At 43.9% G+C, this 26,402-nt stretch overlaps 1 protein-coding gene across 6 annotated transcripts in view; it reads left to right on the top strand.

Moving 5' to 3' along the window:
- The window catches only part of LOC126260476 (trafficking kinesin-binding protein milt), a 369,562-nt gene that overhangs the window by 302,094 nt on the left and 41,066 nt on the right, over positions 1-26,402 (top strand). The window contains exon 2 of one of the 6 annotated variants that reach the window (XM_049957836.1): positions 20,471-20,669. The exons of the other annotated variants lie outside the window; for them this stretch is intronic. The gene's annotated coding sequence lies outside the window, so the exon portion shown is untranslated. The remainder of the gene's footprint in view (positions 1-20,470; positions 20,670-26,402) is intronic. 6 annotated transcript variants of the gene reach the window in all.

The following is a 26,402-nucleotide window of genomic DNA, read 5'->3' as shown; positions in this document are numbered from 1 at the left end:
TCGCCTTTCTCCAGAAGATTCCGACTGAAGTTCTCCGACCATTACCTGTTATACTTCTGGTTTGTGCTATACCGATCTGTTACGATCCTAGCAATGCTTTTCTTAAGTCGTTCGATGTTTGCTGTCGTGTCTACTCGATAAATGCTCCAAATGCTGTAGCAACACTCTAGAAATGGTTGTACTAGCATCTTCTATACGATTTCCGTGAGGTGCACTGCTCTTTCCCAGAATCCAACAAATATCTTCCAATCACCTTTTACAATATTGTGATCTCATCCCATTTCATATCGCTAAATATTTAAACGCTATGACTTCCCCACTGATGTTTGCCCATATCATCTCTTTCTACCTTCCTAGTGACGACATATTTATGAACTGACGTGCGATTTTCTGTATTACGATATTCATGGTATTCCAGCGCGTCACAATATAATAAAAAGTTTTTCTAGCCTCAGTAATGATACTATGCACAACGTGGCGAATGAAGACAATAGATCCTCCATTTGGTGGTCCGGGATGCAGCCTAGTAAGTTGACAGCATAAGATATTTTCATATTGATCGTTCAGTTTGTCACTTGAGCCAAGGCATTTCAAAACGCCTGCAGGCCTAAGTCGATCGTGGAAGAAACTGAATATCATAACACAGTCGCCTGGTGAAAATAGTCATGCAATTAATAGCTTTTCTCGAGTACTGGTTCTTTGAACTCTCCCAAAAAATATATATATATATTTTCTAATGACACCCGAATGAATTCCACCTAAATCAGTAATGCACTTATTGTTTGATAGCACTAGTGCACCTCTCTTTGATGGTGTATTCTGTACGCAGAAAAACTACGACTGGCAAATGAATGAATCGTTTACATGGATATTCTCTAAACTAATAGTCATCGGCCCCCTTCATTAATCGAATGAATCAGGAGAGTGTGCGTGTGTTCCTATTACTTTGTACCTTCATAAATCACTACCAGTCAATCAATTTTTGGTTTACCCAGTTACATTAACATTTTCTTACACCAGAAATGTCTTCTCTGGAACCTACATAGTCGGTGTAAGATTTGTAAAAATCGCACTGTCTGCTAATTCATCCCAAGAAGTATTGCAAAACACAGCGGAACACTGCAGCAGAATCACCTGTAAATGTAGTTACAGAAGTTACTCACTCCTAAATTCATTAACCATTCGGCGTATTTCATTCACTTTCGCCATTTTGTTCGTTAAGAACACACAGTAAATGTTCGCAATAGTCGCATAATAATACTGACCCTAAAGAATCGCGTAGCGACGAAGCTCTTGCAAATGACATGATGTTAATGTCAACAGACGTCCTCAAAGCGTATCGTTATCGCTGTGTGTGCTTCGGTCGGATTCCCAAGGCAGGTCGAATGGGCATTTTGTGTAATCGCCCACTAACAGATTTTGATTCAGGCGGCAATATTATTTGAATATCGGGGGGGGGGGGGGGGGGGGGAGGATTGTGATTTGAGCTGCGCGGAATCTTAGTAAGCGTATTCGTTATTTCAGTTTACTTGAAAGGTCAAGGTCAGTCATACAAGGAATCATTATTAATGACTATTTTTGTATCACTCCCCAGCCACCCATGGCTGCTGGCTCTGGTCGCTATATTACAGTCGCCTATGAAATTTCACGATTGCAGGGGAAGAATGGATTTTCTTTGGCGTGAAGAAGATGGGCTGGACTTAACCTAATCGTCCTAAATGGCTGGAGGTCCGAGGAGTCACCTAGGCTGTCATTAGGGCAAATTTTCTCATGACGGCCGGTCCTCAGACACGTTGCAGAAAAAGTTGTAAAAGTCATGGCAGGAGCAGTACCTTACAGCAGCGCTATTAATGGGAGCAGGAAATTACACCTAAATTTAGCTCCTCAGTAGGCTTGGCTGGAAGAAATGTATGCAGAATTATTTCGTGGAGCGCTCTTGAGCTCAGGGAAGTCGGAAATCGGACGATTACATATTGGTGTTGAGGTGGCAAGTCGTGGTCCCTCGGAGATAGTTTGTTTTAAATCGTTGTTTCTTAAGCCCAGAGTTCATGAACCTTCACGATCAACAAGGTTATTTTCCGGTACAAAAACCCAACGAAGTATTAGAAAGTACTCACATGCACGGGCGTAGAATTCTGCTTCTGCTCTTCTCTTTCTTGCGGATTAGTGAGCGTGAACTTTTCCATAAAAAGAGGATTCAGAGCTTGGAGCCATTAGGTAGCGGGAAATGGTGTTGGATTAAAGTGACGGACTTGGCTGAGGTTAATTGATACCAATAAATTTCATTTTTTCCGTGCAAATTTCATTTGTGTTTTTGTGTAAATTCCCTATTGACTATTTTGGTGTTGCAGCAGTCATTAGATGCTGTTGCTGCAGTTCGAGGTGGTGTATGAAATGTCAGTGGTGTGCGTATTCCACTCTAGTGGTCCGATCTCGGCACCTTTCTGAAAGTGGTTGGATTGCCACCAGACTTTTATTGACGTTAGAGTTGTAAGAAGTTTAATTCTGTGCCGCCCGTCGAAACGAGACTGGCGACCCTTTTTAGACCGATTTTATGTGCTAGCAGTGCAGAGAATTAATTTGCGTCCGCAAACAAACGTTTACGATTGAATCTCGACAGCGCTGCGTCACACAATAATAATTAGTCACGAGCGCCGCGCATCGTCAAAGGTACGTGTATTGAGGCCGCGGCTGCGCGCAGCGCCGTGGAACTTTCAAGCAACGGACGAGAAGAACGTTTCCCTTACTTAGTTGTAGCGTTTTATCTCTCCTTTCTGCATGCCACACCGATTGTAGACACGTCAGAGACTTTCTTGTACAGCCAGATGTTCAGGCGGATATATGAAAGAAAGTTGAAAAGTTCAATAAACACTACGTTGCATTACGAAAAGAACAGTATAGATAATAAATTGTCGTTTGTAAATAATAGCACCAGTAATTCTTGGGCGTAGGTTGGACCAAATTTTGGTTTCCACGTGTACTGCCAACAATTTACCGATAATACTAATCCGATTTTACTTGTCCTGGAGTATCTGCATGTACCCAGCCTCCGGCACTGCTTGACGTCAGAAAGGGCTGATTTTATATTCATTTTGAGACTTTTGTGTATTGGCTGTCAACGTGCTATGACTATCATTTTCATTTATTAGTTGTGGTTTTCGCTGTATGTTATCTGTTGCAAAGATGAAATTTACTTACAAATTAAAAGTTTGGCAATTTTTACTATGACATTGTATTTGTATTTCTTCTCGTTTTTCTGTTTTTTTTCTGTCATAACGTTCGTTCAGGCATTGCTTTTAGAGGTGTGATGTACGTTTCTAATAATTGTGTAACATTTTCTGCAATTCTTCTATTTAGTTTGGCTTATATTTCGAACAACTGTGGGCTGTTTCGAAGCTTCTCGCTTTTGATTTGTAGTTGGTATGTGTTTTATGTGCATGCTTTACTTATCTGCTTAAACGTTTGTGTATTTGTAATGTCTAGAGATAATTCGAAAATGTGTGTAACGTATTATTCGCTATAAATATTTTTAGAATATGCTTTTTGTGTTTTATGTGCTTAAGATGACTTCCATTTTGTTAACGTTTGCAGCTATACCTTTTAATAATGCAATCTGTTGTTTGTAAAATTTTGAATGTGTTGAGAAATTTTGTGCTACAGCTATATTTCAGCCTCGTAATTCTGTGAGCATTGCTTTATATACACTCCTGGAAATTGAAATAAGAACACCGTGAATTCATTGTCCCAGGAAGGGGAAACTTTATTGACACATTCCTGGGGTCAGATACCTCACATGATCACACTGACAGAACCACAGGCACATAGACACAGGCAACAGAGCATGCACAATGTCGACACTAGTACAGTGTATATCCACCTTTCGCAGCAATGCAGGCTGCTATTCTCCCATGGAGACGATCGTAGAGATGCTGGATGTAGTCCTGTGGAATGGCTTGCCATGCCATTTCCACCTGGCGCCTCAGTTGGACCAGCGTTCGTGCTGGACGTGCAGACCGCGTGAGACGACGCTTCATCCAGTCCCAAACATGCTCAATGGGGGACAGATCCGGAGATCTTGCTGGCCAGGGTAGTTGACTTACACCTTCTAGAGCACGTTGGGTGGCACGGGATACATGCGGACGTGCATTGTCCTGTTGGAACAGCAAGTTCCCTTGCCGGTCTAGGAATGGTAGAACGATGGGTTCGATGACGGTTTGGATGTACTGTGCACTATTCAGTGTCCCCTCGACGATCACCAGTGGTGTACGGCCGGTGTAGGAGATCGCTCCCCACACCATGATGCCGGGTGTTGGCCCTGTGTGCCTCGGTCGTATGCAGTCCTGATTGTGGCGCTCACCTGCACGGCGCCAAACACGCATACGACAATCATTGGCACCAAGGCAGAAGCGACTCTCATCGCTGAAGACGACACGTCTCCATTCGTCCCTCCATTCACGCCTGTCGCGACACCACTGGAGGCGGGCTGCACGATGTTGGGGCGTGAGCGGAAGACGGCCTAACGGTGTGCGGGACCGTAGCCCAGCTTCATGGAGACGGTTGCGAATGGTCCTCGCCGATACCCCAGGAGCAACAGTGTCCCTAATTTGCAGGGAAGTGGCGGTGCGGTCCCCTACGGCACTGCGTAGGATCCTACGGTCTTGGCGTGCATCCGTGCGTCGCTGCGGTCCGGTCCCAGGTCGACGGGCACGTGCACCTTCCGCCGACCACTGGCGACAACATCGATGTACTGTGGAGACCTCACGCCCCACGTGTTGAGCAATTCGGCGGTACGTCCACTCGGCCCCCCCGCATGCCCACTATACGCCCTCGCTCAAAGTCCGTCAACTGCACATACGGTTCACGTCCACGCTGTCGCGGCATGCTACCAGTGTTAAAGACTGCGATGGAGCTCCGTATGCCACGGCAAACTGGCTGACACTGACGGCGGCGGTGCACAAATGCTGCGCAGCTAGCGCCATTCGACGGCCAACACCGCGGTTCCTGGTGTGTCCGCTGTGCCGTGCGTGTGATCATTGCTTGTACAGCCCTCTCGCAGTGTCCGGAGCAAGTATGGTGGGTCTGACACACCGGTGTCAATGTGTTCTTTTTTCCATTTCCAGGAGTGTATAATCTACCCCTAATATGTGCCAATTTTATAATCATCTAAATAAAGTTTTCACTGTTGAATAAGAAACCTTGTGGCAAGCCTGTGATCCTTCCTCTTCGCAGACTGCAACGTGAAGCAACTTTTCGTAGTGGGTATTGTAGATCTATGTTCAAAATATATAGTATGCATAGACGCATGGATTCAACAGGTGACTTCCGTATTCACGAACCATAAAATTCTAAACTATTTTGTACATGTCTATCACAACTATGCGGTTGATGGGGTTTTTTCAACCTCGTGCGAAATGCTAATTTGAACCACCGGAACAGCGAATCCTAAACTTTAAGCGAACTAACCAATTGGTTGTCTTTAGCAGAAGGGTAAGCAGAAATAACATTTCATAAGAATTCTTCTGTTACCAGCGTTGAACTGCGGTATCTCCATTCGTCAGCGAATATTCCCATTTCCTTTCTGTAATTCTCTTCTCACAGCGTGCAATCTGCACAACGCCCAGTCGTGGCGTCTGTTACGGTAGGCGTCTTTCTGCTACTACTGACAGTGATGTTTTTTTTTTCTGTACTCTAAGAACAATGCTTTCCGCCAATTCAGTGTGCTTCATAACGGAGCTCCGTCACAGTGAAGCGTTCCTTGAAGTTACCCGAGGAAAAGACCTCGTGAGATGTTTCGTAACACAGCGGCCATTAGTTCTGTGGGTTCCCAGGTTTCTTCGTTTACCGAATGGAAGCGAGTAGTCTAGATTCATTCCAATGAGACTGCCGTCCCACTTAATATATTTTGGTATATTTCTAGTTTCGTCTTAGTCTTAATCGTCAGGTACTGTGGGCTGCGGTTTTTACTTCCTAGACTCGAACAGTCTACGAGACATGATCATATGTTAACACCATTGCTGACAGCGTCCAAAGTTGACCACCTGAAACATAAATACTAGATCTATCACGCGCGGAAACCCTAAAAAATCGTTTTGTTGTGCCTGATTGCTGTTCAAACATCTGTCGAATGTTTTTGGTAGTATGCTAAGAGACAAGTTCTTGCCACATGGCATACAGCCTACTGGAGTTCGTTTCCCCTTCTGTTGCCTGTCAAATCGAGTAAGGTACACCGTAGAATTTGCCTGTTTGACTCGTTATCCATCAAGTAGTAAGCACCAGACGGAAAAGTAAATCACTCAGATTGGGTTTTGTCGCCAGTTCCTCCACCTTGTGTCTGCAGTTACCATACCTACATGGGAATAGTTGCACAGCTTAGTAAACAAAATAAAATACTGTATAGAAGTTATTAGCTACACTCCACCGTGAGCTGCCGATAACTACCCAGTTTTTGTTTAGTCCTCATCGCTAGTTAGCGTGTTCAGTGATTTGAGACCAACACACCCTTATAATGAAGTAGAAGTTGCAAATTTCGGTAATTCTTTTTCGTAGGCACAACTCAAGACATGGAGAAACACAGTCCAAAGATGCAATCCTTTACCATCGATTCACTGCTGATCATTAAAAAGCCGCAACAAAAGATAAATAAACTCTTTGTACTCTCATATACTCTTATTACATTTTCTCGCAAGGCATGACAAGAGCGGCTCCACTTTGTGACTGAAAACAAGAAACAAAAGTCTCCGTACCAGGGAGGCGTAGTTTAACGGAACTGTTGCTCAGCATATAGTCCATGTCGAATCTCCTCATTATCTTCGTTCAGCTGTCGGATATTCTTATATCCAGCCCCCCCCCCCCCACCTAATCATTTACATTCTTTGTCTTTCGTTTCCTATCACAAAACGCCTCTCCAACGAGAACAGAGCACGCGCCTTGGCTGCCGTACCCCAGTTACGCCAGTGCTTGTAGCGGTATTGAAGTTCAGAGATCAGCAGCAAAATTAAAGATTTCGGTAGAGGTTGTTGTTGTTCCGCAGCGCTTGTCTTCGACCAACTGAAAAGGCAGTTGCGCTGTTGCCACAAGCTGGCAGCCAAATAGCGCAAGTTTTATTGCGACCACGGCTGCGCACGAACGATTTTCGCTTTTCTGTTAACATTGTAGTTCGCGTTTGACGGTATTATACTGTTTTCACGCTTGGCCGTAGCACAGGCGTGTCAAAGGCGCATCGCCTGTGCACGTAATTATTAACGCCTGTAACGCCAACTCTTACTTAAGCTATGCAGCCCGTAGCCTTAGGCGTACTAGCGCCAGTAGTTCGGTGCACAGATTGTGCAAAATAGCAAGCAGGTGCTAAGGGAATAACGCATGTTGCAGACAATGGGATTTAGTCACGGATTGTATCGTCGTGAAAGTAATTCCCCGTTTTCTCGTATCTCTCTTGAAAGGCACTGATGTATTTTTGCGGGCGTCTTTTTCTCGGCTGGTGTCAGAAATAAAGCAATAATTTTGTTGGTGATTAAGACGTACCATTGAGGATGGCGGGATCATAATCCCATTACTACCACTCTCATTTTTTGCTCCGGTTCCCGAACCAATGCCGATATGGTTCCTTCGACGAGGCCATCGCTGATCCCGTGCCCTCGTCCCTGGACAATTAGAGCGTGTCGTCGACGAGAAATGTCAGACCCCCTTTCTTTCATTCTTGAAAAGCATTTTGTTTTTCACAAAAATAGCATACTGTGGCTCGTGTGTATGTCACAAAAATAGCACACTGTGACTTGTGTGCATGCGGGTCACAAAGTTTCAATTTCGTATTCGGAAGACGAAAAAATAACTGTACGCTGTGACACATTGAAATCGTCGCACGACAATATCGTAGCACACAGGTAGACGAGCCAAAACAAAATGCCCATTTGTAAAGTGGAGAAAAGCTACACTAAGGTACTGTGGCACTAGCCTTTCAGTGTGTACCAGAACTGCAAATACGTACTTCCAAACAGACAAAAAGTTACATCAAACTTTATTTTCTTGAAGTGAAATTTATTTTATTATCCCTCGTATGGTGCCGAAGAGCACGAAGAAACTATTGATTGCCCGCTTTGCTTTTTTGCTTAACCAGCAGTCACCGACCCTGTTGACTATGCGCTGCGTCAGCAATGTCTCCTCTGCTTTCTATCCGTTGCAGTTGCCTCCCAATTGACTACATTCAAATCTCCCGCATGTTTCTTTGAATTGTCTTCCCCAATTGTTTCTTGGCCTACCCAGGAATCTTTCTCTTTCAATGTGAGTAGTGAAAGCTTGCTTAAGAAGTCGGGTCTCTGGCATGCGGATTATGTGACCTGCCCATTTGGGTCACGTGTTCTTTAAGTGCATTAACTACTAGGTCAAGTTTGTTTCACGGCACCACGGAAAATGAACTTGCTTCCTGGTCACAGGTATTTCGGGATTGTGCAGTCCCGCAGAACCACTAGCCAGCACCTTTCTGTCCCAGCTCTCAGCCATCGGCTTTAGGTGTGGCTAGGTGTTGTGCATCCTATTGTTCAATGGCGCTCTGCTATCCTGGGTGACGGGGCCTGTGCAGTGGCTGACCGCGAAATGCGACACCACGAGGACTATTTGCGCCTCTGTCGCGGTTTCCTCCTCCTTCCGCGACGCGGTCACCTCGGCAAAAGCTCCCTGCGTCACCGCAATATTTAGCAAGAAGCGAAGCAAACACCTCACCCGTCAGTCCGCGTGACGCGGCGGTACACAGACTCTCGTTTACATTTTATGGGCGGTCGGTTAAGCAGCAAGGACGTCCTAACCTTAACGCAGAGTGCATTCTTTCTGCTCCTCCTTATTTTTTCCAAAGAACTCCGCCATTTCAACCACGGTGCAACTTCGCATTATGCATATATTTCCAGAAACATCGTAAACACCAAGAAAAGTACTGGAACTGGCTGGTAATCTTACCTGCGAAGCTAAACATTTGTAGTATAACATCAACCAGCCACATGTAAGAGTAAACTGTGCACATACTTATAAACTACTATTTGATACGGGGGATGAGTCAGTGTTTCCACTAGCTGTGTTATCTTGAGAGATGTTAAGCAGCACGCCTGTTATCCGGGCACTCACAGCAATTGTTTCAGTGATAGCACTGGAGAAATGTGGTGTCTGCGCGGACCACATTATTTATCATTGTGCTGGTGATGGTCTTACGTAACGGAAATCCTGAGGGCGCACTGTTAAGGCTTCGGCAACTGGAATTTTAATGCCCTGCAAATGGATCTCGTTAGGTTAACGTCTTCTATTAAACAAAAAGAAGTTACTGCAATACTCGGCAATAAATCGCTACAATGTGGTTGGTTGGTTGATTTGGGGAGAGGAGACCAAACTGCGAGATCATCGGTCTCATCGGATTAGGGAAGGATCGGGAAGGAAGTCGGCTGCGCCCTTTCAAAGGAACCATCCTGGCATTTGCCTGAATCGATTTCGGGGAAATGACGGAAAACCTAAATCAGGATGACCCGACGCGGGATTTAACTTCGCTCGGTCCGTTACAATGTGGTGGAGAAGAGTTGTCTTACTGTGAATAACACTCTGAGCGTTATGCATATTATACTAGCAAATAGTAATAAATTTTAAGGAGGCACAGTCAGTCTTCGTAGAGCATAGAATGTCTGCTACGTTGGCAATTCTAGCATTTTCCTGGGTATCATATTTTTTCAGATGAGTAGATTGACGTTAAATATACACATGATTCAGTAGGTCACGTCATTATAAATACTTACTATTATGTTAATCTGTTATCCAGTGGCATTTCAGGAAATAAATGCACAGCCACATTTGACTGCTTTGTCAAGTATCGACGTTAAAGCCTCTCTATCAGTTATTCCCGCATAAAAATGTCAAACTTCCAGTTTGTAATAAAGTAACGAAATTAAAGCACTTTAATCTTCATCAATGCGAAGAGTCCATAACGTACGAAAATAAAATGCAAAATTACATCTCAGACGTAACAGAATTGTAAATGATGCTTTTAATGTTGTATACATGGCATTATATGCCTGTCAGCGGTTGAAAGTAATGGAGCATTGGAACAAAAGTACAAATTATCTCTAAGCTATTCATTGCAATTGTTGCAGTATTTTTGGCGGTGATTCAAGTCTCCCACAAAACAGCTTCGTTACTCCCCCAAAATGTTCCCTCGCACACAGTGCGAAGCTATTCATTACTTCTATGTATGTACATATCTACGTCAGATCTGTTCCTTGTTCTACAGGTAATCGACCGATGCTGCTCTCGTCACCCTGTGGTCTATGCTATCCATGACCTCCTCTCTCCCTTGGCCGTGCCGCTGCTCATTTGTGTTTCTCTTGGTCCCAAGGAGTGAACTGGCTGACCGTTTAGCTAGGGAGGCAGATACTTACCCCATTCCATTTCATGATTCCAGCTGCGAATATGCGGATCTACGTCAAAACGAGCCCAAAATTGGAATTGCATCTGGTGCACTACTGCTCTCTGTAAGAAACTTGACACAGTCAAGGAGTCTACAGCGGCTTTGTGCTCTTCCTTACTCTCCTGTCGGAAGGAATACACTGTCTTATGCCGTCTACGCATTGGTCATACCAAGCTCACCCATTGTTCCCTCTTGCGTAAAGAACCACTCCCACGATGTGGCTGTGGAGCCAGGCTGACAGTATTCAACATATTGGTCCAGTTTCCCCATCTTTTGGCCCTTCGATGCGTGGATGGTTGGACTGGTCCCCAGTTTCCTCCGTGAAAGTGATTATTTTCAGATACGAGGCTTTGCTTTCCTCTTGATGCAGGGCTAGGGTGGTTGTGGTCGGGACTTATCTTCGTTTTCTCTGTCTGGAACCTCATAACGGCCCCGTGGAAAGAGGAATCTCATAACTGCCCCGTGGAAAGACTGCTCTTTCACCCTTCTGTCTTCCCCAGTTTTTAAATTTGGTCCATGCTTTAATGCCTTGTACTGTGTTTTAACTTCCTCGCTTTATAGTTTTGACTCCTCTGACGTCCACTTTTAGTGGTCCCTCTCTCTTCCGCGAGTAACTTAGGAATCGCGGGACTGATGACCTCACCGTTTGGTCCCATAACGCCCCTTCCTCAGTAACTCATTGTATTCCTTGTGGCTGAATGGATATTGTGGCAATTGTGCGCGAACAACACGCCAAAAAGCAGATTTCGGCGGCACGCATGCCAGAAGAGAGTTTCACATTCACTGCGCATTTCAGGTAGTCTCACTTGGCCTGACAGTGCAGTCCAACGTTATACACACTTTACGGGTGAAAACCGTGTTATCAATCCATATCTCTTTGTGTCGATTGGCTGTGGCCTCGAGGATGCTACGTTGGTATGTAGGCCGAGTGCACAGTATTTATTCGCTGTTTTTGTGTGACGCTAGGAGAGATATCGTCACTTTTTTTTTCTCGAACCCCAAAGGAAGTGTTCTAACTGATTCGAACACCCCCGACCCCCCTCCTCCTCATATGTTTGAAATTGTAATCAGTGTATTCATGTTTTGGCAGTAACATTAGCATGAGCGGCCCCAAACTAGATTCGTCTTTTTGATAATACTAGTACTCAAATAACAGGATCACCTTTTAAAACACAAATGCTAACTTTAATCTTTCTGTGTCCAAACCACATTTCTTTTTTCGTGTTAGCAAGTCATATCCGTACCATATTTGACTGAAACCGTTCCAGGCTTTCCAAAGTTATACTTAATGTCCACCCCACAAACAGGGGTTCTATGAGTGTCTTACCCTCCCAGTATTTTTCCCCAGACAGTAAGACGTGTGTACTAAGTTTTAAGGAAATTTTTACTTACATTTCAAAGCAGCCCTTCAGTTTCACCATTTCCTCCCGTTAACCCCCAGCCACCTCCACAGGAGTGCTAGGCATGTCGAAAACAGAGTATTTTCTGCAGATAACATATCACGTGTGTACAGAGTTTGGTTGAAGTTCCTCCTTGCGTGGCAGAGTTATTCTACACATCACCCAAACAAATAGCGGGCATAACACGGATTGACTCCCACGGTAGTTGTCTTCGTACTGAGTCCTGCGTTTATCAAATTTGATTTCGCTGCAGACATTTATCCTTCGTAGTGAAACATAACGTAGCGAGTGCAGAGCCGGCTAGGGGATGTCGAATCGATCAAATTTCTCTAGGTCAGATATGTACTGTTAAGTTCGGCCATGTAGACTGGTAATGGGATTCGGCGTTCTTGTGAGCAGGTATCTGCATCGTGGACTTCCCGCTAATGCAGTTTGTGTGTACTAGAGTTTGTAAGTATCATAGATTTGCGGTCGCAGGGTGGTCGTCAGCGAGGGCACATTGCGAGAGAGCACAGTATCGTGTCATAGGTTTCTCTGGTGCGCAGCAGAGTTCAACGAACTCCAAGCGAGTTGTGTTCGCACGTGTCTGCTCCTCCCACGTGTATCTGGCACAAACAGGTCCCACGTCCTCGTACCGCCCGTCCGTTGCGACACATCCCCTTCCGCCACCGCCACTTTGGTTAGCCACGCCCAGTCGTTCTCATTCCCTCGATCACATAATTGCGTTTGCCAGAGACAAAAAAAAAAAAAAAACAAAAACAAAAACAAAAAAAAAACAGCGTTAGTGTGTGTGTACACAGCTTCAACACTTTCATGTACACTGACCTAATATGATTTGTTGTTAAGCCGTAAGTTGTTCATTTCACGTATTTTTAAATGTCGGTCTACCGTATTCTGTTAACAGTACATGAAACTGTAAAGATTTTGTAACATTAGATTGATCGGAGGCGCAGTTGTTCAGTGTTTATGGTGGTCTGTATATGTCAGGCACCAGCAACTCGTAGCCCACTTCAGCCGCGAAAAGCTGCAAAGTTGTCATCAATGCTCAGATAGCAAAGGAGTTGCGGGAACCAAAAACCATTTTTGCTGCGATATTGTGACGAATAATTGCACACTGTTTTGTTGGATTTGTAGAACACACGGGCTTAAACATGTAGGTAGCTGGTCCATTATCTACGGACGGTCAACGAAATCTTACATTGCTTCGATATCAGACGCGTTTTCCACGTACTTGACAGGAGGAAGGGGCTACATTCTTTTAGCTGTGGCATTGCTTTTTGTTTGTGAGAAGAATGTTGTCCTTAGTATGGATTCCAGGTTAAGCTATAGGTGTACTTCTAATCGAATAAGTCAGTTCGTAGGTTTATGGAGAGACGGGTTCAACGAACATGCCTAATAACCCTTGAATTGACGGTAGCTCTCAACTTAACCACTTTGTTGAAGTTTCATTTGTGTAGATTAACAGGTGAAGTCATTACGAATGAACCTTGTTTCTGGAAACAATGACATTTTCGTGTCTAATGACTTTAAGAACTGCGGACAGTTTGCAGAGCCACGATGTTTGTTTCATGTCCCATGTAAATAAAACTAAATTTTGACGTAGATAAATTGTGGAAAAGCTTGGACGAAAAGGACTGGAAGATCTTTGCTCGTAACACAGCAGAGCTATATAACCGAACCTTTGCGTCAGCTGGCATTGCGCAATCCAACTCCATTACCGAAGGTGTTCGCACTCAACATGTTTAGGACACGTCTACTACTCTGGGACCTACTGAAAGTTTCGCAGACACTAAATTCTCTCTTTACTATTAATATTGATTTTTCTTCTGAGCATAATTTTCCGTTCGTTGGTTACGTTCACTGCCCTGTTGCCTGTACCAGATTCGTAACGCCCTTAAGAGTGCAGAGCTAAGAAAGGCAGTCACGTTTATTAATGTGGTGTATATCAAAGCCGTGCAAAGTATCGTCACATTTATTAGTATGATGTATGTGAAAGCAGTGTAAAGTATTCCCTAGTTATTGAGAACCCTTTGTAAGCACCAAACTAACAAAGTTGCTATGTTTTTTTTAATAATGAATAGGAGCATTGTGTCTATGCTAATTCTTTAACTTTGGTGGTTTTAGGAAAGTGAAGGCGAATCCTGGAATGTTGGTCACAGATTCAACCGCTAGTTGACTACAGCGACTGTAACTGATTCGACCCGAGTCCATTAAGGTTACGTCAGGATCTGAATAGTTGTTGGTTACTTTTTCAATAGTTTCTCTTCCACGTGTTCCTGTTTGCCCCTGCGTGTCAAACCTCACTCGATAAATGATTCACGCAGAAATGTTTATAGGCGTTTGGAGATGCAAGTGGTAGTTGAGTGAAGTTTGATGTCAAGGATAACGGCGCAAATCTCTCTTGCAAAAAATTTGGTGTGCAGCGACTTGTCTTTATGGTTTATCAATGGAAGTTTATCTCGGTATGGTAACATTTTCGTAGTGCCATTACAATAGTTACCCTCAAAACTACGGCAATTATGAAATGATGCGGAAGTCACCCAATTTCCTGTCGCAAATGCTGCTGCCCACCTACTACTGATTGAAAACACCAGAAGTGCGAGGAGTAGAGCGTCAGCTTGATGACGGTTAGGTGTTTTTTTGTGATAATAATTGGCATTGCCCTAACATGACGCCACACAGGATGTAAATGACACTGATTATTTGTATTTAGTGCTGAACTTATTTTAATGTGTTTCGCTGCACTCTCGTGTTGTGTAAATTATATACGGAAGGAAATAATGGGGCCAACGTGACATCCCTGAGATGTTTGAGACGCAAAGTGGGCGCAAATTTTGTTAGTCGCGAGTCTTTCGTTTCTTGTAGTGACGTTACAACAGCAGGTTGCGGCAGCGTCCTGAAGCGTGACCTAGGAAACGCGATCGATGACACACTGCACCCACTGCACGGCGCAGGGCTCCGAGAATAACCGACCACCCTTCAACCTTGTGCAGCATTTAGTTCATATCGACTCTGATCCGCGGACGCGCTGCCTTTCCTCCATGTGCGAGTACCCTCAGTACGCGGCTTGGTCGCCTGTTACCGAGTTTTTGCTGTTCGGATTGCTCTAGAACGGAGTGATTACATCCTCAGACGGGGCGCCGGAAACCGATGCGAGAAAGATGGAAGCTAGCTGGAGTGCCTGTCGTGCTGAATTGCATGTCAGTTCCGTCCGTACTTGCCAACTGATTTCGTCGGTACAGGCATAAAACCACTACATTCGTAAATGCACAGTTTCCTGTGTCGTACCAGTGCAATGAGAGGAATTTTTCCGAGTTTTCTAGCGGTGGCAGCGCTTGTTTAGTCCGCCTGTAGTTCTCCAAAAGCTGTCTTTAGTAAGCGAAAGTGAAGCTATCCCATATAGGAAAGCTTTTGTAAATTGCTGTTTCATAGTGTTTGATGTAATCGGTGTTTACGCAATTGTTCAGTGCCGTTAATGTTGCCTGTCGGTCCGGCAGCATTTCAGTGTTTTGCATTGGGTGTTAAGTGTTTTCTTGGCAAGACAGGAAACTTTGTTCGTTGTGAAGTAGAAATGTGAGTTCCTAGAACCATAATCGGCTCTTCCAGCCAAAGCTATGTGCGTGTTTTTTGTTGGCTGATTGGCGCGGAGCCTCCCTGTTACGGTAGAATTTTTGGACATAACCAGTGTTTTGTGTGTGTGTGTGTGTGTGTGTTTTTCCTTCGACATCTTTCGTTGACTATTGAAGTTTAACTTTCTGGAGCGCTGTTATCCCTGCGTTGTTTATAATACCTACATGTACATTCATATTTTCGTTTCGTCCTGTACATACGATCTGCAATTCAAAATCGATCGCATCTAGTTTAATTCTTCCCATCGTGAAGTATTTTTCCATGAGGCCATATTGCAGCGCACCATAATAGTGTTGTATTGAATTCGTAAAAACAAAAAATCCTTACGTCAAAATAGTGTTAGGCATGGAGGAATTTACGGTTAATTAGCCTGATCGACGATCATGATGCAATGGAAGAGAGAAAAGGGTCAATATGGGAAGCATCAAATGCTGTTTTCCATTGGTCAATGACACTATCGGCTGATTTGTAGAAAGCCGCTCAGTGTACCACGTTCAGGTGAATAAATGCAGATTGTATGTAGTTCATGTTAAAAAGCTGCTCATAACTGGGGATACCTCGCGAACACAGTCAAGTCACGGCATGCGGGCTGCCGGTGCGTCACCCACTGGGTGCTCCCGCGTGGCGCTTTCGTACGTCGACCGCCAGGGTCGCCACTTGAGCCAAGGCCGGCTGGCGTCACAGCCGGCTGCGGGTCACTCGTGCGGACGCTCTGCTCTGCTTGGCTCCAATGCTCCGTCGCCACAGAGCGTTCTCACGCGACGAGATTCCCATTTTACGCTGTTCCCACCCTCGTTTTTATTTCACCACTCAATTCCATTTAGCTCGTGCCGCTACCGACTGAGCGATGTGAAGGTCTTAATTCTCACAACGAAGACATGAATTAAGAGCAGAAACGCCTTAAAAAGCGCCATTTAAACGCTGTTTATCGGAATTTATACGCCTAGCAAGTAATGTGAAAGAAACATTTAAAGTGTTAGATTGGGACCTGAGCGGTCGACGTGTCCACTGTACACTTTGAGAGGAAACTACTTTTCCGTAATAAATATGTAGGAGGCAAAAAGTTAAGGTTCAGTAACATTCAGACGTTGCTTGCGTGCAGAACATATTTAGTGTTACTTTTATTTCGACGTAAAAGAAACGAGATAGTTCGTAGTACTAAGGAATTGTACGTTGTGGAGAAATAGTGCACGACTAGTTTTCGAACGTGAATTGTGCTCTTTAGCTATGGTAATTTTCATTACATTCGATCAATTCTCTGGAAATGTTTGAGTGGCTAACTAATGACCTCTCATTAAATTCCGCCGGAAAATTTCGTATCCGAAATCTGACACACAACAAGAGAGCATGATATTTTTTATTTTCTCTGCAGACATTGAAGTAATTGAGGTTGCCTTCAGCGTGTGGTGCATTCGAGTCCACACAACACTGCATTTGTCGCTTCCCCAGCTCAAAACATTCTTGCCAGTCGTTTTCCGTGAGAGTGGGCGGGAATTCCATTGTACACTTTTGACCCTTTACGTAGTATATTTCCATCCACCTAGCACTGTGTTGGTCAATTTGGACAACCTTGTCACAGCCCAAGAACATACAGTTCAAGGTAGTAAAATTATAGTTTCTCAGTAATGTGAACAGTCTAGTTTCGTTTGCATCCAGATATTTTCTTAGACAGTGATCCAAAGTCTTATTTTTACAGTGACGCATTTCAAGAGATGAATAGTGTGTTTTTTATTTTGTGTAAGGTCATTGTTGCAAAAAGATCCATTAAAGGCGACATTAGTTACGAAAACAGGCCTCGACATTCTCACTTCATCGATTCGCACGAAATGCTAAGGAGTTGGTTCAAATGGCTCTGAGCACTATGGGACTCAACTGCTGAGGTCATTAGTCCCCTAGAACGTAGAACTAGTTAAACCTAACTAACCTAAGGACATCACAAACATCCATGCCCGAGGCAGGATTCGAACCTGCGACCGTAGCGGTCTTGCGGTTCCAGACTGCAGCGCCTTTAACCGCACGGCCACTTCGGCCGGCTGCTAAGGAGTAAATGTACGGGAATAGTAGGATGTAATCAGTATTCGCAAAATTATTCTCCCGTGTTGGCCGTTTGTTCTACTGGTCACTAGTTCGTCAGCAAGGTTTAGACTTGGGAACAAAATAGTAAACGATTTTCTTGATTACACGTCAGCAGTATTCTTGGCTCTTAAACAGGATAAAAGGCACGCAGTGTTATGTAGGTAAGCATTCTTTTTTGCCAAAAATTTGACAACCTTCTACTCAGCGCGTAGTCAAGCACGTGCTTTGCAAATTGTGACGTATTTTCAGGCAGAGTGAAAAGTGCGCAGCTATTTACTTTCTGTGTGAGAAGAATACTGAAAGCCGAGTCGTCTGTGTAGCGGAACACGAATTGTAGACAGCGTATCGCTACAGCCGTACACACTTGGCCTCTGACGAAGTAATGTGTTCGATGAGGAACTGAAGACGCCTGCAGTTCCAAGAAACTCAACTGCCAGGGTATGACCCTCTGGTGCATACGTTGCGCAGTCTCTCAAGCAGTCTATTTGCTCTTAATGCACGATCGTTACCTGGGAGAATGTCTTACAGTAGATGTCATGCTGAGAAAACGTGCACTAACCTCAACTCGGTTTTCCCTTGTGCCATAAATCTTGTTTCAACGATCCTAAGTCATTAGAACTGTCATTGTCAACTCATAAGCTTTAAAAGCTCGACGCTTGGGTCAGCAAACAAAATTCTTCACTACTAATAAGTTACCTGTTTAAACAAGGGATTGTACGAGGCTTGTGAACATTACGTACTTTTTCTTGAAATACACATCCGAACTCTTATTAATTTAAGCTGCTCAGAGAAAGAAATTAGGAATGACGACATAATACGGATAAGGACATCAGATTTTGTAGACAGATCCTGCCCCTTGTATGCATAAATAAGACCACAGCCCTCTCCCATGAAATCTAAGTTGAAATTAGTGATATGGGCTTGCAAAGGTATATGAAAATAATTGGATGGTACCCTGCTAACATGAGAAAACAAGAAAGAGAATGTCGAAACACAATAAAAGCACATTTTTATATGTACTTGATTCCTGTTATTTAAACCATCTCGCGTAAGCTGCAGCAAAGTTACACAGTAACTTGATGAAGTGTCAGAATTTGTGTGGGAAAATCAGAATTAACTGATGACAGCTTGCGGACGAATGTTGTCCCCTCCGTGCGCTGAAAGACATTTTGTAGTGGAACCCTCGCGTAACTCAATTGTGGCTCGTAGTGAAAGCGAAATGCACGCGTAGCAGGCCTGGAACGGTAGTGTGCCGTCAGTCGTGTTGCTTGATTACCGAAGTACAAACTCGATATCCTCGGACGACAGCGGCGTGCCCGATGCGTCATGGTGTACCTGTTGCGGTACAGACCTGCCCTTTGCACGTGATTCACGCTGGATACAAGGGCGTGCGACTTCCGTCGACCTCGCCGCTGGTTGACCTCTGCAATCAGTGTGTGCGCGACCTCGATGAGTGCATAGCATGCCGTAACGCTCTTAAACTCCCCAGATTCAAAGCACTTAAAGCAGTTGCTGCTTCATCTCTGGTTGGTATCTTTGTCAGTATAACCCACGCAGGGTATTACATATAGAGCGTTCGGAAATTCCGGTCGCTAATTTGTGCATCGTGGGAACCTAAATCTGTTGTAACCATTTTAAAGCAGGCCTCTACCTCATCCACTTACGTTTAAGGAATTTAATTAGGAGTGACTTGCAACGAATCTAACCACCACACTCGATTAAGTAACTATTCCAGTAGAAAAGTAAAGTTATCCATTTCGCACTTTTAATACTTTCGCCAGTAATAAAACAAAGAAAAAAGAAGAGTACGCTGTGATTAGCACACGGGAGTGTTGCACAACAGCAGCAGCTCTATACACACATTGGTCCTACGAATCATGTTATCTATCTAACTCTGTCATACTGTCTCTCATCAATTTTTCGTGCAGCGACCAGAACCTGTGACAGCAGAACTTTCTGTACAGGAGTTCCGGAAATTAAATCCTTCATACGAAAAAGTCCTATGGTGTTTAATCAAGCTACACACCTTGGCCTATCCGTAATTACCCGAATCGTTTGTTAAAATATCTCCCAATGTCAAGTTGATGTGAAGCTCTGTGTTGTCATGCTGAAAACAGATATATTCAGTGTTACAGTTCCAAAGAACGGGTCAAACACTTGATCGGTCAAACACGTGATCCAGTAAATACGCGAGACAGAATAACTTAACCCGTTACAATGCATAATAAATTGCAACTTGCTTTGTTTCATATTAGCTGCATTGTTTTATTTTCTGTCGAGTTTGTCAATTTTCCCATACGATATCTGTTCATGACAGAGTGCTTGGAGGTGACGAGATGGTAAACTTTCTCATAAGACCATCTTCTTAAAGGAAAATAAGACTTTTCTGCTCTCAGTGTTCACATTAGTTTAACCAATTAGATTTTTTATTATCCTTGATAGCAACTTGTTAGTACAACTGTACTTATATTTTTTTCCCCGTAACCGTGTTCTTGTTCTGTAGGTGAGGCAGAACAGAAGCTGTGTGGCCATACCACTTTCGATAGCAAGTAACGCATCTGTTATGGCCCTGTGCTGATGCCCTATAGACGCTATTACGAGAAAATACATTACCCTCAAGTCTGTAGAATCCTGCTCGTGAACATATTGGGCTATCAGCTCATATCGCGATCTGCACCTGATGGCATTTTGTGGTGGCCTGCTGGCAAAGATAAAAGCGCTCAGTTGTTATCTGTGGCCGGTCGGCGCGCCGTTACACCGACGCCGTTGCGGCAGACCGACAGTTCGATCCGAGACGTGAGCACAGACAAGCACCGTAGAGCAGGGCGAGGTTAGCGTCGCGTGTCCAGCAGTGAGAGCGGAAAGTCTCAGCAGCAACCCAGTCACCATGTGGATGAGGAGCTCTCTGGTGACGTGTCCTCCCCCACAGCTGCACCTGCTGGACACGCTGGACGAGGAGCAGCCCGAGGACGTCACGCATGGGGAAGAGCTGCTGCTGGAAGACGGCGACGAGGAGGCGACGAGCTCCGACGAGGGCGGCGACGACGACGACGATCCGTACGAGTACGACGATGAGCTGCCTCCCCCGCCGCCGCCGAGGTCTTTGGACGATGACCTCATTTTAGAAGGTAGACCACGCACGTCTGCGAGGTCAGCCAGCGCGCGTGTAGAATCGCATGGTGTTGCTAGAGCTCAGATTTCCAGGAAACGCCAGCGTCTGTCCAGTGCTATGCGGCAGCTGCGTCTACGCGAGCGCTGCACTCGGAGAGGAAAACGATTTCAGGATATCGCTTACATGTCAGTACGTAAATAATAAGACTATAGGTACTTGTTTCTGACCCTAATGTAAATTTCAAGCTTTTTGTGTCCTCTGGCGTACATTTTCTGTATTCAGTCAGAGATGTAGGTGACGCCGTCGCTCTTGTGATTACTGCGGAAAGTAGTTAATGATATGGTGTTCATGCAGCTCTTGCATGGTCCTGATCCTCTATATATCATGGTCCTGATCCTCTATGTATTAGGCCATTCCGTATGGACCGACAAAATTCGCTTGGAACGACTGTGAGAAGATATTGCTAGTACGTTCCGAACTCGTTTCTTTTATTTTTGGACATTGATTGTTGAGACCTGAAAATTACGTAACATGTGTAAATTACATAATACGTATGGGGCAATCGTTACTGCCGGGTTAAAAGGTGTTGTCTGTAAATTCAAATGCCCTCTCCATCGCTGTCGATCTTATCGTTCTGAAGTGTTTCCATTAAGATTTCCGCTCGGTGGTGGGGGCTTTTAGTTAACTACGCAGAAACAACTTAACGAAAGTAAGATTGGTGTCAAAAATCTCTTCAGTGTAAACTAATTTGTATTGCAGTGAGACATTCAGAAAAGTCAGCACAAGAGCTCATCTATTTTGAAGCTATCAACAAATAGTTGATTCGATCCATTCGTTTCGCTGTTCGCCAACTGTGCAGATACCTATTTAGTTCGTAGAGCGTAGAACAGAAATTGTACGATAGGGTAAATATGTTGTTACGTAGGACTTGAGGTGGAAGTTTCTTTGCGGCAAGAAAGGTTGCTCATTAGTCATTTTCATTGTGAACAATACAGATCCCGTGCAGGCGCTAGACATCAATTATCTCCCTGTTGGCGAAGCGTTACGTAAGTCTTGATCTCGTTACATAAAACAACATTGATCCGACTGACGGATGGAAGTTTGCGTAAGTGACTGTTGCCAAGCGTGCATGTATTATGTCTAGAAATTCATTAATTACATGACAACTTAGATGCGATACAAATTAACACTGCAGAAATTAGATGAGCTTATTTTATCCTGCCTTTTGATGCAAAAATATTCGCAGGGCTAAATCTGAAAGAATACCTTTATTCTAACATTACTGTTGACGGATCGCCTGCCCTGTCGACGATGAGGTTTTGAAGTATGAAATCGGCAGTGCCCCTTTCAGAGGAGCCCTCTCGGCACTTGCCGTAAGCGATACTACGTCTCCAATGATAACGACGTTGACGAATGGCTGAATTGTAGTCTAATATTTTCTCCACGTATAGAGAAACTCACTACCTTGTCACGATTATTGGAATATCGGATAAACTGCCTCGTGAATAAAAAGCTTCTCACTTTGGGAAGCATGTAGGAGGATTATCGGTAGTATGTAATATGGATTTAAAATAGTGGCTAGCATAGAAATCACATTTTCTGCACTAAAGAAAATTCATGAATCGCTGTATTGCATGCCATTGAATGAAATCTTAGCTTTTAAGTTTTTTCCCCAGAAGTAGATATAATTGGATTACAGATACGTGGTAGGAAGGTATTAATTTCCCGCCCCCACCACACACACACACACACACACACACACACACACACTTCGGTGGTAAAGCAAAATGCCGTATACTTCTACAAGAAGCAGACTTCATGCAAAACATTTCGATGGTAGTCATTATAACACAAAGGTTGATCATTTTCGTAAAGAAACAGGTATTTTTTGCCTGCGACCTCAGTAAAACTCTCCCTTGTCAAAAATATATCCCATTCGCTAATACTAGTAGTCTGCAGTGGCAGTAAAATTGTACGCGCAACCATTAATCTATTTACCGAGGGAAAAGCCGTATCCCCCAATTACGAAGTTTGGCAGAAGTGCAGTGATGGAGTCGCGTTGTGGATATAGTGACAGCTGACCTGAGCCATCAGGTGTGTGGTCCTCTGAAACGCGAAAGTACGCATCCCTCTCTAGTCTGCTCGGCGCATTGTCGCTGCTTCGACGTAAAATACGTACCTGTTGTTTTCTTGCGCAGCTGAGAAGGTCGTTAAGAGTAAAGTTGCATCACGCATGGCCCCTGACACGTGTGGTTTGGAGAATGCATAGGGGTTCCCCGCCAGTGACTTAGCCTGCTTAAGCAGTTCCCAACTCTTGGACGTAACACACATCATATCTGAACAAACGTGCTATAGTTCTCATGTATGAGCTCCTTAGAGCACAAGTGGAGTAAATCGCCTTATTCTTGTTTCGAAATAATTAATGGTTTACTAGGTTTGTTATAAAGAATTCAGCAGTACTTTTTATGTTATGTATTATCAGTAGAGTTTTTTTCTGACTCTAGCTAACATTTTCAGTCAGTTTCATCCAGACCTGATAAAGGCCCTTAATGGAATTATGCCAATTGTGATATAAGTGGGTAAATGATTTTATGTACTATAAGAATATATATGGCAGTCAATAACATTGAATGTACATAATTAAACCTAAGCTGTCACTCATAGTCAATACTACAAATTGTTCAGTAGCCCATTGTCTTCAGAAATAAGACTCTGAAAGTTGGGGGCGAACAGTTCCATGTCGTCCTTCGCTTTTGTAACAGCCAGTGGTCCTGGGTACAGCTTTCTTCGTGGTATGTTTGTCAGAAACTTTGCATCCGTTTCTAGATCTCGGCTTGAAGTCCAGCTTGTGAAGTTCAATGTATATTGTGTTTCCTTTAAAAGGAGTGCGAATGGCTCACTAGTTTGCTACAGAATCCATTGCATCTTCAACCATGACACTGGTTGTTTTTCAGTGCTAGTCCTTCTGGTGAAAGACTCCAAGTTTTACATACACAAGAAGTTGTTGGTTGTCATTAGTTTCTTTCTCACTAGGGTTTTTCCCGTTAACTTCGCAACAATAGTGTGCCAGTCATTGATACAAAATATGTTAGTCTTAGTGCAGTTTCCTGTTGAGACAAAATCACCGTCATTGGGGAGCTAGGAATGGCCACCTGTCATTTGACTTTAATAGAGAATTTATCTACAGCAGTTAGGTCTCAGATGTATTTCATGCACCCAAACAAGAACTATTAATTTTAGTGTAAAATAATGGGAAAATATAAAACATTAATATTGTATGACTTTGAATGTAATGGAAAATATTCATCGCTGGATCAATTATCCCCGATGCTGTTTTTATTACTATAACTCACGACAAATCACGTTAAACACAATTCAAACAATGAAACAAGGAAACTCATGTTATTGAAACAATCGGAAGATCGAAAATCTCCCAGCAAATTGAGAAAACTCAAATAATAGGAGAAACTGTCACTTCAGCTATCAACACACAGATGGTTCTGATTACAGCAGAAACTTGGTGCCATCTGTGCGGTTGCTGTACTAGTTACCTATTACACCATTGGCTCTTTCAATAGAATGCCACCAGCTTGTTTACATGGTTAAAGCCGTCACTTCCATAGCCCTCCTTGTGGATTTATCCTCATTTAATGGACGCAACATCATACTCTCAAGTGGTAGAGGAACAGAATCTATTGAAGTACCGAGATTCATCTCTGAAAACTATCAAACCATCAGAATATGGAAAACACGGTGGGAAATATTCTTAAAAAGGTATATATTTCCTCTAGGCAACGAACAACTTCTACTTTTAAAGAATAATTTTACTTCATGAACGCCCAATTGTATTGATTATTCCAACTGGCCATTATCCTTAGATATCGATTACGCCTAGCCGCAGCTAACCAGTTTTGTGGAATTTCACAATGGAGAAAAACACACACACACACACACACACACACACACACACAGAATCTAAATTTTTGAGAACGGTCAACAGGAAGAAAAAGAAAGTGAGAGCACAAATGAAAACAGTGATTTTATGTGATGAGATTTCTAGTAATACGAGGGACATTAAAATCTCACCTGGCACAGCGGGACCATGGAATGATTCCATTCCAAATTAATCACCACATGCAATTAACACATGCAGCCCACTGGGAGACGATAAATTCCTGTATCGTAGAACGCTGTTGGTCGTTGACGAATCCACAACCCTCCCCACTCTTGCACGTCCTCGTCCGACTACAACCGACGTCCACACATCTTTCTTCAGGTTGCCAAACATGTGACAACCGCACGGTGAAGGGTCCGGGCTGTACGGATGATGTTGCAGTGTTTACCAAGCAAATCGCTGAAGCGTAGCCTTCGTCCAATTGTCAGTGTGAGGGCGGTCGATCTCGTGCAATAGGAAGATTCCGTCCGACAACATTCAGACAGCAAACGGCAAAGTCACCAGTGCTAACACGGCACATCATCCCCGCCAAAGAAATCCAAACCTGGCCACACGAGTTATGGTAAGGTCATGATACTTTTGTTGACTGCAGGGGCCCCTCTTGCTCGTTGACTTCCTCATGCGAGGAACCACGATCAGTGCGCAGCGCTGTGAAGACACTTCACAGTAGTAACTGACGCGCCAGCAAGATAAAATGCGTAGGTAATGCTGTCGTACGGGATGACCATGTTGAACGATGACGTCCGCCCCCACAATGCCGGTTACGCTTCAGCGATTGTTGGGAAACACAGCAACGTCCTCCGTACACCCCGTATTTTTCACCGTATGATTTTCACATCTTTGGCGACCTGAAGAAATGCATGCGTGGACGTCGCTTCCAGTCGTAGGAGGAAGTGCAAGAGTGCGTGTCGTTGTGGACAAGGCAGTGACCGACCCCGTTCTACGAAACAGGAATAGATCGTCTCGTCTCAAAGTGGGATAAATGTAATTACAGTGAAATCCAGACCATTAGCTGCTTAGAGGCGTTGATAAATATCAACAGGGACAGTTGAAAATGTGTGCTCCGACCGAGACTCGAACCCGGCATCTCCTGCTTGCATGGCAGACGCTCTATCCGACTGAGTCATCGAGAACACAGAGGGTAATGCGACTTCAGGGACTAATCTCTGGCACGCTCCCCCTGAGACCCACATTTCCAACTTAGTGTCCACACACTACATTTGTAGTGCAGTGCCCCCTGTCCACTATACTCATCTCCCGGCAGCCAATCTACCGATTCCCGTAAGAGTTGAGCAACGTGAGTGCATCCGCACTGAAGACCATTGGCCGGTAAGCCTTATCTATATGAAGATGGTATGTGTTCTTTTGGACATGTCCGAAAGAACAGATACCATCTTCATTGGGATAAATGTCTTAATGCGTCTGGTGATTACTTTGAATCGAAACTTTCAGTGGTAATGTTATGGCGGTAGTCGGTGTTCATTTGACAGCCCATTATATGTTGAACACGATTAAAAATATTCGCTTTCCAGGATAAGTCACGTAAAGAAAAACATACGTGTTTTCGGCTTGGATGCAGATCTTTCACATTTTATACGGAGCTAAAGAATACAGTATGACATTAGATGTTGAACCATCAATGTATAAAAAATATTTATAACTTTCCTCGTTCTAACTTTAACAAATATTCAATGTATAACCTGTTGTCACTCCTTATACCATTCGTCTTCTTTTGGTCTTCTTTAAACAAAACCGACCAATTCCAATAGCACAACGCTGTGATCGTCCAACGAA

Source organism: Schistocerca nitens, chromosome 1 (assembly GCF_023898315.1).
Source record: "Schistocerca nitens isolate TAMUIC-IGC-003100 chromosome 1, iqSchNite1.1, whole genome shotgun sequence".
Taxonomy (NCBI): Eukaryota; Metazoa; Arthropoda; class Insecta; order Orthoptera; family Acrididae; genus Schistocerca; species Schistocerca nitens.
This window is presented reverse-complemented; position numbering and strand designations above follow the sequence as displayed.